This window comes from Anas acuta, chromosome 3 (assembly GCF_963932015.1).
Source record: "Anas acuta chromosome 3, bAnaAcu1.1, whole genome shotgun sequence".
Classification (NCBI taxonomy): Eukaryota; Metazoa; Chordata; class Aves; order Anseriformes; family Anatidae; genus Anas; species Anas acuta.
Genome location: NC_088981.1, coordinates 101,161,636 through 101,176,934, shown reverse-complemented (window position 1 = coordinate 101,176,934; position 15,299 = coordinate 101,161,636).

Genomic DNA, 15,299 nt, shown 5'->3' with positions numbered 1-15,299 from the left:
TTCTTTTCAAATAACATATGGATTATGAAATATGAAAAAATTATGTCATCTTTACAGTAAAGCTCCTCAGGAGGCATTTTTGTCATGGGTTCCATATCTGGGGCACTGCCATACAAAATTAGCTTTGAATGAAAAAGAATGACAGTGGAAATAAAATGATTAGTTCAGCAACTGGTTCCTCAAACTAAAATAGTTATAAAAGATAATTTGTGAATATATCAAAAACGTAGCTGTATAAAACCAACTGCTTTATAACAGTGGTTTGGATTTCTCATTGCAAACCTGTGAGTTGGGTTTAAAAGTAAAGTGTGTCTTCACCAGGTGTGTAATAAAATGAGTGTGTCTTCACTACCTTTGTAGTAAGGATGACAATGGATTAGAAGTTGAGGATGGTAGAAGAATTTGCTTAGGGACATTGTCAAAAATTTTAAAGTACCTTGGGTGTCCTCATTGGTTTTGGATAGCTGAACTACACAGAACAGTGTATGTATGTTTGGGTTTTGCAGTCAATAAATAGAGCAGAGAGTTATTTAGATCGCAGAGTTCCCATGTGGTTCCTTTCTGCCATGTTCACTGTGTAGAGGGCAAAGGGTTGCAAGAGAAGTTGCAAGCTGCTGTAAAAGTAGTTTTAAGCATGCACTGAATGCACAAGGAAATGGAGAGGCAGCAGCAGACCTTTTGGGAGCCAAGCTGAATTTTGTACCTCGTGCCACTGGAGACTACAGACCTCTCCAAATAAATCACCACAAACCAAGTTGTGAAACCAGGCAAATTTGCAGAGGCAATGGATTTGATGAGCTGCTTGACCACTCTTAAGCCTTCAAGGGCAATAATGCATTTGTGCAGGCTGCCATTTCCATGGGTATGACAACAGGTCCTCTTCTGGCTGAGCAGACACAAAGAAAAGGAGGCACCTATGTGAGATGGTTATAAAAACACTGATAACTTTACCACTAGCTTTTTTTCCTTATTCTTTTAGACCACAATAAAGGTTTATGTCTAATTTGTGTAAACAGCAGACTGCTAAATGACATTTTTTATTATTTTTTTTTTCTGTGAATTTAAATTATTATGTTAAGGGGGGAGGAGGTGAAGGGATCTATTTTGTTCCCAAAGATGTGATGGAAATGTCTTTCCCTAGATAACTTTATATTTTTTTCATAGATGTAGAGCTGGAAAGTGCAAAGTTGAACTTTGATGAGAAACTACGAGGCAGTCCTTTACCTCTCTCCACTGTCACTGTAAATTGTAGGCATGTTGACAGAACTAAATAGGTTTATAAATAGAAAATGCTAATGATGAAATGCCTAGCTACCTGTCACCCTGGCTTTATTTGTTTGGGAAAAGGGGCATTGCCAGGGTGAAATCAATTTACAATTTTTTCTGTACAACTTTGAGAATATTTTTGTTGGAATCAGGGTCTTTCGTCATTACAGAAACTTAAGAATTGCCATATGAGGATTGATGCAACATCCTTTAACTCTTTTTTTTTCTTTTTTCCTTTTTCCTGATTTCTGCATTCTTGAGACCAGTTTATACTGAATAAAACCCATATAGTGGGTTTTAGTTATAGTGGTTACCAGTGTCACACACTTCAGAGAATGGGAAAATCATATGTCACTGGGCAGCTGTAACAGAATCTGCTCACAGAGATTTAGTCTGGCTTCTTGCTAGTGTTGTGAAATTATTTAGGTACCCATGGTGACCTAAAGTTAGAAATATTTCTGGATGCCTGTAGGTATACATGAATTTATTAATTCTGGTCCTCCTTTTTGGTATTTTAACAAACATATGTTTTAAAGCGTGAAATGTTTGCATGGCTCTTTGTATGCTGTGATGGCTGAGGCCAAAGTGGACAGCACTCGAGCTGGCTTGGTGTGCCCGTATCCAAGTTTTAAAGGTGAGCATACCAAAAAAAATCACCAGGGCTTTTTCTAACCTGAAAAAAAAAAAGTGACTGTGAAATAAATAAAAATTAAAAGTCCCATTTGAACAAGTTTATATAATGGCTTGAAAATAAGCTTACTAATGCTCCCTGGTTCCTGAAGAATGTCTCATTTTCTCCAGGTTTGTTTTAGATTAAGCAGCTCTCAAGCAGGGCTTTCTGGTTTGGAGCAAACTCCACACAGTCTCCTCTACACCTAAAAGTCTCCTTTCCATCCTTTCACCTTTGAAGTCTGGCAATTTGTGCCTGCTCTAGATTTTCCTGGGGTGTTAAGCTGAGTAAAACAGCTGAGCCAATCCTTGTTCTCCCATTTTTCCTTTGTACTTACCACAAACCATAGTAAATCATTCCAGTGAACTAAAACAGCAGAAAAATGACACAACAGCAGAAAAACGGTGGTGTTTATTTATTTTATTTCTTTATTTACTTATTTGGTTGGTTGGTTGGTTGGTTGATTGGTTGGCTTTTGTTTTTTCATCAAATTTAGCTTGCTGATCCAACCCTGAAGGTCAGGCCATCTGAATGGATTGGTTGTAGGGTGGGAATGCCAGTCCCTATCACAAATCTACACCCTCCAGGAATTCCCCAGCTGAAGGCTGGCTGATGACCGTCTGTTCATCCCGGTTCATCAGAGCCTCCCTTCCACCTCTGATAGAAACATGGGGTGCTCAGCCATGCCCCAAGCACAGCAGCCAGGATATGCCATACCAGCAGACATCTTCTGGGTTCCAGCACAGACAGTGAACAAATAAAACAGGTTTGCCATCCATCAGGAGAGAATCTCTCCACTATACACCATACTGTAACATCTTCCTTGCAGTCATCATCGTGTCATCCACTGCAGCCAGCACATACATGTAGCAGGATAACACTGTGATTATAAGGGTACACAGTATAAATTATCAACAAAATGCAATCTGCAATCAGCTCTAGTTACAGTGTATGCATTCAGGGTATCTATTCTTTCCTATCTTTTTTTTTTTTTTTTTTTTTTTTTGAATGTTTAACCACAATCCTTAGTGATTAATACAAATTTCTGTTAAAATAGGAAAAACTGCTTCTTGGTGCAAAATTCTTCTTTCAATGAATTACTATTATGTTGCAGACGGCAGTAATAGCCAGTAAACGATTCAGTATTATTGTAATGCTGATGATTATTGTTCATTTCTGCTCACCAAAACAAAGAAAATCAAAAAATTGCCATCTGTCTTCAAATTTGCCTCGGATCAAATCCCCTGGGCTTCGTTCCCAACCTGCACCTGCCTTATATCAGTGCAGGCCATTGATTTCAAAAAGGCAACACTCAATTTACACCAGTGCCTGTGACTGAAAAAACAGGTCCTGGCTTTTTGTGAGGTTCGGCGTACTGTCTTGAAACTGGACAAAATTAGCCAAAATTTGTGATTTGGTTATTCTTTGCCTGCTGAAACAAGGCAACGTCTGCACGCGCTGCTTTGAGAATCTGTTCTTTTTGTTTCGGAACAGATGTCTGGGAGGGATTTTGGCAGGGCCCACTCTGTCAAACAGTCCGGCTTTGACAGTTACTTGCTTGAGGGACGGCTGAAATGCAAAGCATTTCTGATCAGAATATCATATTCATCTGGAAGTTAATTACTGTGTCTGCCTTGGTATAAATAATTAATTATGCAAAACCCACACAGCTGTGGCTGGACCGAGTTAAGTGACTTGCTGTCAATGTCTCATGGTTCTAGAAAGGATGAAGGGATTTAGAAAATAAGCTCTTTAGCTCTTGGGCCACACTATTGAGGTAGCCCCTTCCCACTCAGATGAGAATATGATTACCACTGTGCATGCTTTTTTAACAAAAGGACATTTCCTGGTTTAGCCTGGTTGGGCCCCAATAATAATCTCTTCTTAATGCTGTGGTTGTGTCAAGCTAAGAAGCCAAACACATCAGCTTGTTTTAGGGAAATGTATTTGCAAAGCCTCTTTGACTGCACAATCACGTTCAGAGCAATCATCAACCAAAACTATGTCTGCATTTGACTGTGTGTGTGCATGAGAGTGAGAGAAGAGTGAAGGCACATGGGTGCAATAATCAACCTGTCTCATTTTATAACTGGCAGAGGTAAGGAGAAGGCCAAGTTTACAGGAATTCTGAATATTGTTGACAGCAGCCATCGAGATTCTGACAAGTAATGGATGGGCTCATAGGTTCACTCATTAACAAATAAACAGCTTTTCTGGAAGGTGAGGGCAGAGACATGTGACTTGTTATTTCTTCCTTTATGGTGTCATCCATGGATTTGGAGAGTGCAACTAGAACCATCATCCCAAGCTCATTTATAATAAGTGGTTTTCTGCATGTAACTCTGATTTGCCAAAATGTTTTTGCCTGCAGCACTGGTAAAACATAGAAAGAAAAGCTTGGTAAATGTATCAAATACGTTGGTGTAGGCAAACACTGCTGAGAAATAAAATAAAATAAAATAAAATAAAATAAAATAAAATAAAATAAAATAAAATAAAATAAAATAAAATAAAATAAAATAAAATAAAATACCGCAGAGAAATAAAATAAACTGCTACAACCCAGAAGACATATTTTGTACCTGCAAAAGATCACATCACACTACAATTCATCAGGATGAGTATAGATCTCAAAATATATTTTATCCTTTTCATTAAGTAATGCAAACCTGTGTAAGCATCTAGCTACTCAAATGAGCAGGGAAAAAGAAAAAAAAAAAAAAAAGTCTGTGAAAGCATTAATGTAGAAGTAAGGTAATTTCTGTATATTACAGAAAGAATCTGTAAATCTTCCCCAGCCTTTGAGGACTGTGAATCTCCTGCAAGAAACTTTGATCACTTTGTTTCCTAACTTCATTATTAAACGGAATTGAGTTTTATATATAACCTTTCACATCCCAAAGATGCCAAAATATGTACAAAGCAGCAAATAGCAGAGTTAAAGGTGTAAGAAAATGCAGAAGAACTTATGCACTTCACATTTAACCTTGGATATTGTAACGTGTACAAAGTAAAGGATAGTATGGAATTATCTTACCCTTTAAACTGCTAAGTGTCACAACCCTTCTACCCACCACCTGGCAGGACTCTTAGATGAAACAAAGTGCTTTTTCTAGTGTGTTTGCCTTTGTATTGGATACAGTATAAACCACAGAAATTTAAACTATAGCCTACTCTGCACAAGGATGCTGCCAAATGAGTGACAGTAATATTTGGGCTGTCTCTCCAGCAAGAAGCAAGGCTCTGGCTGAAGGTCCATATGCTGGCTTTTGATTGATCCCCTATACATTTCAATTGTTAATGCGCTCTGGCATAGACTTGGACCTGCCTAATCATGCTGTTCCAATTCAGTTTATCACCCTGAATAAAGAACTTCAGTATTCAGTAGGAAGTATTCATGAGATCACCCAGGTTTTTAGGAGAAACCTGTCTACATGCAATTTGTCTTTAGGGCCAGAGGATGGGCCAGGCATGAAACCAGGCCTGATTTTACTGAAGCCAGTGGATGTTCAGCTGACTTCAGTGTAAATTTAAATGTCTGTCAGTAAATTAGCTCAACCACTTAACCCAAACTGTTGCATGTACATTGTCTTTAGTTTAAAAATTCAAATACAAGCATTATCAAAAGTTGTGATAGAGTTTAGAAGAGGCATGTGACCTCTGCTGAAGGTTGCAAGCCTAAAGAAAAAGTGTTCACATTACTTTAATGTTACCAAAATTGGCACTTGAAAAACATAAATCATATTTTACATTGAAGAGCTCCCTTTCTGAGCAAACTTGATGTGTCTGCATGCTGTCATTTCTGACAATGGCAACGCCTCAAATCCCTAGAAGCATTGTTCAGCAGTCATCTCCTAATTTATTTTAAATGTCACTGGAAATTACTAGTAAGGGGGCAGAAAAACAACAAAAATACCTGAAGTTTTAGTATCCCAAATTACAATCATGTAACGTTTCTTCTGGTTTCAAAAAGATAACCTGTAAATACCTGGGGAAGGAGGAAGAAAAGAAAAAGGGGAAAAAAAAAAGGAAGGAAGAAGTAAATAAATAAATAAATAAATAAATTGGATAACTAGAAGAAATCCTTTAATTGACTGCCAAAACATGGCAAGAGGCCTTGTTGGTCTCAGGTTGGCACTGGTGATGAGCAGTGCTAACAAAAGGTCTCAGCATAAGATGATCTTGGAAAGCAATTTTTACCCACACTCTTCTTGAGTCCTAGTAACCTGGATGCTACTGTCACTTTCTGAGATTCTTGTACACTAGGCAGATTCCACTGAGTTTTGTCACCCTGTGCTGTGGTACACTACCAGGACATCCAACTTTGCTGGCACCACTCAGCCCACTCATCTTTCTCCCTCTCCCCCATGCAGTCTGTTCACATCTTTCTTCATCTGTGCACTCATGCTCATTTATCTTCTTTCACCCATCTGTAGTCAGATTTCTCCCACTATTCTCTCAGTGCAGCTCCTTAGCACAGTCTCCATGTCCTCTCATCCTCTTCCCCACATTATCCTTTCCTCTGTGTCAGGCCAGACATTGTTCACATGCACTCTGCAATGCTAGACCTACCTCACTGATTAAATCACAGTATTCCAATATCCTCCTAAATGGGTCAGCACTTGTTCCCTGCTCCCACATCTTGCCCAGCTATATTCATAACAAAGACTAGATAAATAGATATGAATAAAGAAAGGGTTATGGCTGCAGGTTCTGCTATGGGTTTCCTTGTTCTCATGCTATATTATTTTTTGGAAAACAACAACAAAACTATATTTCTATGTTAAATATATCTGTCTATAAATGCATATAGGTAGATAGATACATCTATATGAATGCATTACATATATATATGTATGTAAGTATGTATATATATAGTTTTTCTGTATTCCTGGAAGGGAATTAATGTAGTCTACATCGTGTCTTTTCTGTTTTACTTATTTAAAGAATTTTAATAAAAGAAATTGAGAAACTAGACTCTTGGGAGACTTATGTTACTGATGAATAGGCATTTCTGTAGTTTCCAAATTCAGCACTTAAATCCTCCCTATCTCATGCAGTAGGCATCTTAGGTGTTTTGTGAAACTGAGCTTTAATTTCTAGTTCCCCATTTGGACATGATTTAACTAATGAGGTTATGAGGCCAAACTAATTCTTGCGAAGAACTGAAAGACATTGATAATATGACCATGTAAGCACCTAGCTAAACAAAAATGACCAATAGATGGGCAATTAGATTTTTACATCCTCTTGAATTTGGGGTATGAGTTTAACAGTTTATCCAGACTAATTCATCTATTTCTGAAACCACATTCCATGTTAATCCTTCCTTTCTGCTGTGTGTTTAGGCATAGGGTCAAAGTGTATTATCAGCATCTAAGGATAATGCTTATGTAGTTGCACTAGGAATAACTGCAAGCCTTATTAAGGCAGTAGACTTGTCTTACTGCTTACTGGGATCTTCACTTGCTGACAAAAATGCATAAAAACACTGCTGGTTTGCTATAGAACTTGGGCCAAGGATGCTTTCTCTTTATGTATTTTAAATGCCTGAATGTTTCTTAGAATACTCTTGTGTTCTTTGGGATAATAAAATCTAGCAACTAACATTCAGTTCCCATGGGTCTTCACTATGCTGTTCATGTTCTTGCCTCAGGCCTTAACGGGTGGAGAATTTTACTTTACCTACCTCTGACACTAAGAGAAATGTTCTTAAATTTACAGCCATCCTCTGTCATAATGCTGTAAATCAGTAGGGTCACTGGAATGATATTTGCTATGCATTCAGGCAGATGTACGCTAGAAACAAGCATCTTCCCTAAAATTACATGAGGGATGAATCTGCCTCAATGTCCTTAAGAATGATCCCTGGGAGATCCTTTTGGCTCGGTCACCTTACCCTAGTGCATTGTCTGAAGCTTGCACGTAGCAGTGTGGGATCTCACCAATATCTGTTTATTTCACTAATATTACCAAGACCTTCTGATAAACTGACTTCAGCATGTAATACATTATTAGCAGAGAAGAAACACTGTACCTTCCCCATTATAAACCTCTGCTCACAACTCCCAGCAGGAGCAAGGCAGGTCACTGAGTCACTATTAACCAATAGCTGACAGCTAATTGATTTTACACTTCTGTATTAGTACTTGCAAACCATAATTTAAAAGCTAATTTGCTTCATACTTTTAATATCATAGGCAGCCTTGTATCCTATCTTACAAAGCCTGAGCTCATCACAGTCCATCATTTTTAGTGCTGCTGGCCCCCAAACTGGTCTTTTACAAATTCATACTCTATAACACTCTTATCTTTTAACCCAAATGCAAGAAAGAACCCTCCAGCACCAGTTGTCTCATAGAGACATCAATGGAGAGTTTTCAAAACTGAAGCCACTTTAGGGTAGTTTTAATGAGGTAATGTTTGTTAAAGCATGACTGACAGAAATAATAAGTTAGCATTTATGAGGGAACCCTCAGAAATTGAACTACAGCAGGCAAAAAGCCAGCAGAAATTGTTGTGCTATTGAAATACCTCCTAAAATAGCTCTCCTAGCTCAGCCTAATGCAATTAAAGTTACTGATGTACATAATATGAAAACTGGGAGCTCTTCCTGTTGATAACCACTGTGTAACTGAGGTAATCCATTTCATTAATTTAATATACACTTTCATATCCCCTGATAATAGACATATAATTAAAGTGATAGGATTTGCATTCCAGAATGAAAGTTTGCAAAGGGCAATTCCATAAAAACAAGACATTTTGCTTAATTATTGCTCATTGTTATTTTGGCTTACACCTTTATTTTAATAAAATAGTAGTGAAATTCAAACAAATTGATATTTGTGTTGATAAAATTTATCAGTAAATAATCATGTTGCCTAGTGAAGACAAATTTTCAGGAAAATGGTAAGTGATTGTAGGAGTGGCTTCTGTTGATAAAGATGCACATTGCAGTTGGAGACGGTCTATAATGCAAAGTGTTATTTAATATTATGCTGATATAAATATTCTAATAAGAATGATTTTTTTTTCCAAATTATGAAATTATGGTGAGATTGTCATTATTTTGTCATTCTCAAAGCTCTTGACCAGAACTTAAAATCATAATAACAAGATAGTAGGTTTCAAGTAGAGGTATTAAAAATATCTAAAGGAACAGCGAAGCTGAAAAAATGGTGTCTAAGGTTTCAGGAGGTTAGTGGCTGATTAGAAAAGGATAAAATCGAGTGATAGTGCCATTAGGTTTAGGGGAAAGAGGAAAGATACAATAGCTATTTATCTAAAATACAAAATGTTTTGTATTTTTTACATATGCACATATATAATCTACAGAGAACTGTAAGACTTTGTGAAATTACATGGAAAAATATGGGATACATGAACATATTGACAGATGAATGTGATCATTAAATGTGTAATTGTTACAAAAATAAAAGGGAAAAGAGGCATTCAAGAAAGCTAAATATTCATGAAACTAAATGAGTGAAAGAATTAATAATTAGAAAATGAATAGATATGCCAGCATTCAGAAGCTGTGGTAGTGGTGGACGTTTAGGTTTTAGATTTTGATGATATGATGTCACAATATTAAGTGTAACAAGATTGTTACACATGTTGCTCATGAGGTAATATTCTCTTATAAAGATAAGTGTATCTGAAAGTTAAGTTCTTCCTTAAAGCATTTTTGAAAACAAATGGGAACTTCATATATATACATATATATATACATATATATATAAGCTTCCCCCAAACTGTGTTGTGAAATTAAAATGCAGTTCATTCTTTGTGGTTGTTCACTAGCAACAAGTCTTATCAACAGCTTCTGAATAGCTTTGTGGAAAGGTCAGTGGGGAAAAAAATAAGCATTAATGGAATTATTAAGATGTGTTATGTATTAAAAGGTAAACTGATATAAGTTTTCCTGTCATATCAATCATATTAGGATGCAGAAGCAGGGAAATGCCTACACAGTGTTTGTGGCCTTCTGCTTTGTGTTCAGAACAAATAAAATTCTACAGTCCGAGGCCAGGCTTTGTTCACCCAGTACTTACAATACATTACCTCACCTGAGTGATATGGTGGACCTTTTTCTAATCCCTCTTCCTCCTTCAGAGAAGAGAGAATATAATTTAAAATTATATTTTGTCATAAGTGAGGTATGAGGAATAAAAAATACTTCATTCCTCCCTTAAGATTCCCTCTATTTATTTATTTCGTTAGTTAATTTTACTTTTAAAAAGACATGGTTAAAATGCCTTGTGTTTAGTTGTCCATGCACTTGACAGAGATACCCTAAGGAGTGGGGAGCCACTGTGGAGCTGGTATTGACAGACAGGGGGTAAGCACCCTAGGAGATTGATTTTATTCAATCTCCTGATTCCTCATAATTTTTCAAGTGCTTTAACTTCAGCAAAATCACTTTGGGTTCTTAGGACAACCTGTTACCTTTGCCAATTAGTGCATAAAAAGGTAAAAAATTTATGAGTTGGGATCTGGATTCAGTCATCTCATTAACTGATACCATTATCAAACTGATACAGAAATCATTAAAAATGTATTGGATGTAAATAGCTTCCAATCTGTATTCAGCTGGCTGGATTTACACTAGTAGTGCTAATATATACTCTAAGCCATCCGTTCCCTTAATGAGTGCTAGTAACTATCTGCACAATTGTTACTTTCATGACCACAAATTTGGCATAATAATAAAAGATGTGTAAAGTGTGGAAAAGCAAAAGCATAAAAATTAAAAGTTAAGGTATCTAGACATAAACACACATTTGCTATCTCTTAGAGAGTTATTACCAAGAGAAAAGTCTTCATGGATCATAAACTACATGTTAAACCCTACCCTGGAGAGGCCAACCTTGCACTATTCTCTAGCTTAAAGCACAAGACACTAAAGAGCTATTTACTTCAATCAGACTCCTACTGCCAGCCACCGCTGCTGTAGTCTGTGTTGGGATATGTGAGGTGACAGATGGATCTGAAAAAGGTGGAGGGAATGAACCTTCCTAAAACCAGCAATTTCTCACCCAGGTTCCCTGAACCAGCAGGAATAGCAAACCTACTCTTCACCTAGCTGCTGTCCCAGCTCCATCTCTCTGACTTCCTAGTGCTGCTCATAGCTGGGAATCACACTCCTAAAGAAGAAAATAATCAAGTTGGTCTAAACCTCTAAGAAGGACTGACTTTGTTCCATGTTTCTTTCCCTACATTTACACTGCAACCTAAAAAGATACCTTCTCATCTCAGTCTGTACAATAAATAAATAATACAATAAAAAGGAAGAAGTATGAAAAAACAAACCCAAACCCAGAAAACCTCACATTTGATGAAAAAGAAACACCAAGAATGACCACAAGCACTCAGAGTTTAGCCTACTTATTTAAATACAGGCTGTATGATATATTTTGTGTGGGTGAAAAAGATCATTGTTTTATTTCATGCAGCTGGCTGTCTTCCACTTCCGCTGGCAGAGAGCATTCCAAACTTGCCCATGTGTAGATCTCTTTGCAACTCCTGAACAGTGTTGTTACTGTGAACCAAAATTATTTTGTTTCACTTGAATGAAAATAATTCACTTCCGCAAGATTTTTCTGTTATTGTTGCTTTAAAGGACACGTGCTGTTTGACTGTCAGGTGTTGTTTTTCCACACAGTGGTGCTTTCTGTGTAGCATGAAACAGATGCAGTCTTAGGGGTGGACAAGCTGGCAGTATACATGGGAACTTATTCATTTTGTAGGGAAAAGTACAAAGAGCTGTATTTTTCATGTCTGAGTAAGGAATCAATAAAATGACTGCTTGTAAACTCTGTAGTTTCAATGGATGTAGATAAAGATGAGAAGAAAAAAAGTTTCTGAAAAACTGTGTTTTAGATATTTTGGCACAGTTAATGCCTAACTTTCCATCCTTCTACAGCTCAGATGTGAACTTTCCCTATGGTGATATGAGATACATCAATAAGCTAGGCCTAGGATACTGCTAGATTTACCAGTATTAAAATAAATAGTGCTGTTGTAGCTGTAGGAGTTGACTGTAGGTTAAGATCTGGCTTTTAGCCGTCAGTTGCTTTGTGCACAGGAACAATATTCTATGTCAGACCTATGGTCACCTTGAAGCAACCAATGGTAAATACCAGAGAAATCCTGCAGCTGGGAAATATGGGATAAACCTTCTTACTTAGCTTTTCCCTCACCATCTTGAATAATTAAAGGGTGACTTAAATTCTGAAAAAGGAAAATTCTTCCTTATAAAATGTGTGTTTGAAATTGCTATCTCATTTCTGAATTCTCAGATTCTTTGTTTCAGTAATTTCTTGTTATTGTGAGTTCTATTGCTTAATTACCTGATGATAATTAACAATTGTAACTGAGAGATAAACATGTGGAAAAGCATTAGAAAATACAGAAAAATAGAATGGAAAAAATGCAAAAAATCAGAATTTCTAATAGGAAAAAATATAGATCAAGCATGATACATTGCATTTATCATCTCACAAAGACAGTAAATCCCAGTTCTAAGCAATGACAAGTCTTAAGTCTATCCAAAATGGTTTTAGGTATTACACATCACAAAACTTCCATACATGGAAAACATAGACATGTCTATCTGAGTCACGTAGGAGCTACACACGATTTGTGCAGCTCAACCTCAGAAGCAAGTGAGTGTCTGAAGGAAGTCTGTTGCACAGTTTAGATCTCCAGTTTGTCTAAGCAGGATAGGTAAGAGAAGACTGCAGGTAGAGATGAGGAATGGAGTGAGCTCCTGAGTGTCAAGACAGACCAAATTGTCTTTTGTTGTCTTTTCTTGCTTTGTCTTGATTTGTTTTGTTTCAAATAAAGGCCTTTGCTCTAAATCACAAGTGGCTCATAGCCTGACTTTTGCTCAGCAGGTTGGTGGAGGTGGTCCTTCCCCACTACTCAGCACCAGTGAGGCCACATCTGGAGTTTTGTGTCTAGTTCTGGGTTTTCCTGTACCACAGAGACAAGGATATAATGGAAGGCTGCCAAGATGATTAAGAGACTGAGACACCTCTCCTATGAGGAAAGGCAGAGAGATCTGGAATTGTTCAGTATGGTGAAGAGAAGGCTCTGGTGAAGATCATACTGATACGTATGAATACCAGGTGGGAAGGAATGAAGATGAGGGAACATCAGTAGTGATCACTGACAGGACAAGAGGCAATGGACACAAATTAAAGCACATGATATTCTATCTGAACACAATGAAACTTTATTTATTTATTTATTTATATCATTATTTTAGTTTATTTTTACTCTAAGGTTAGTCAAACACTGGAAAAGATTGTCCAGACAGGTTAAAGAGTCTCCATCTGTGGAGATATATGTGGAGATATATGTTAAAACCTGACTAGGCATGGTCTTGGGCAACCTGTTCCAGGTGACCCTGCTCAAGCTTTGGGATTTGGACTAGATATCACCACAGGTTGCTTCCAATCTCAGTCATTTTGTGATTCTATGAATATATAGCAGTTACGTATTTTTTTGCAATCTGTTCTATATTTACACATTTTGAATTGATTTCCTTTTTTAAGATAAAAAGATTTCAAGACCAGTGAAAACTGGTTATGAAGAGAAGGAATATGAGTAAGGAGAAGGGTGTGACGGAATCTGTCCTGTCAGTAAGAAATGAAAGCCTTAGGAAACCAACCTTGGACAAGCAACCGGTGTTAGGTGTGTTAGGAGACCCACTAGGCAGGAGGATGGCCTGTTCACTATATGGTTCATGGGAAGAAGGTCCATAATTTGATGATATTAAAACCTTTTTTCTTCTCTATATTGTTTCTTTTCCAGGTGGTGCTGGTGGTTAAGTTCTCATCACACACAGAGTGAAGCATATTGAAAGGGATGGATTACAGAAAAATGAAGTTCAAATGACTCTTGTTGCAAAACTGTAGCAGTACTCTAATTCAATATGACAAAGAATTATGGAGTCCCAGCAGATGGATTGTTCTAGTCACATCTGATCACCAGGGAATCAATTGCATAATAAAAGACTCTATTCATTTTCTCTGGCTTTTAACCAAAGCCATCCACTGGACTTACCCTATGAAACTCATCAGGAAATACACAGACAACTGTGTATTACCGATACATGAACCTATATATCTCCAGTGTTTCAGACTGTTCTAGGAGCACATTCTTTAAATACATTTTCCTTAAAAATGCAAGGATCAATATCTAGAGTTTTACACACTCTGATAGCTTATTTTGATCTTCAAATGGCTGTGGTTCAATAGGGAACAAACTTTGGAATTATCTATAGCTAATCCTGTCCTCAGCTGTCTGCCCTATATCATTCCTGGATGTCGTCTGTACTCATATGCCAAAAGGACAGCTCCTGAGTCAGCAGTTCTGAACTGCCATTGTTTTCAGACTGGAATATTAATATTAATTAAGAAAAAAAAAAAAAAAGGCAACACAGGTTTTTATTTAACTTGAAGAAGTTACAGCTTTCTGGCTGAAGGCAGCTGAGCTGGAGGAGAAAAGTGGTTGGCAACTGGAAATAGGATACACTATGGTCTTCCCAAGGTATTACCCTCACTGCTTGTAAATCTGAGACTGAAATCAATACTGAATGAAAGCTAGCAGGAGGATAAAGTGAACAGCATGTCAAAAATGTCAAGCTTTACTCTGAATAAATAGGTATATTTATAGTTTGGCTGCAGTGCAAGAGACATCATGTTTTGGAGAAGGTGGGTCCCTATTAGAAATAGGTGCTATGTCAAATCATGTTCTGTACTGAACAAAAAGGATGAGCAAAGAGTGAAAACAAATGATCCACAAAGCTTTATCATATTACTGTTAATTGGAGGAGATGAGCTTGGAAGGATTTGATGATTCTTTTTCTTCCTAGGCAAATCTTAATATTGTTTGCAGTCTCTGAATAATGGATTCTGTTTTCCAATGTCGTCTCAAGAAGTGTTTTGATTTGATGTATGCTTGCATGATTTAAACCCTGGACTGTGTCAGGCTATGATAAAAGCTGCCATCACCTCACCAGGAATTTCCTGTAATGTATAAACACTTGACTTCACGCTAACCTTCCCTCCTGCCTCTCCCACATCCTTGCACGCATATCAATGACTTCTGAAAAGGGCACTGCTGTGTACCAAGGCCTAGTCAACAGCCCAGATTGATCAAGGCCCAAGGATTACTGCAGCACTGACTGCTAATCAATAGATATTGAGTGCAATCCCCTGCTCTAAATTCAACAAGGTTAATAAGTGTCTACAGAAAACAATGGTCTGAAACACAATCTCCCATTCAGTGAGGGAGGGAAGGTAGAAATGTTTGCTTCAGCAGCTGTAGATAAAACCTGTGGGAGGCAAAG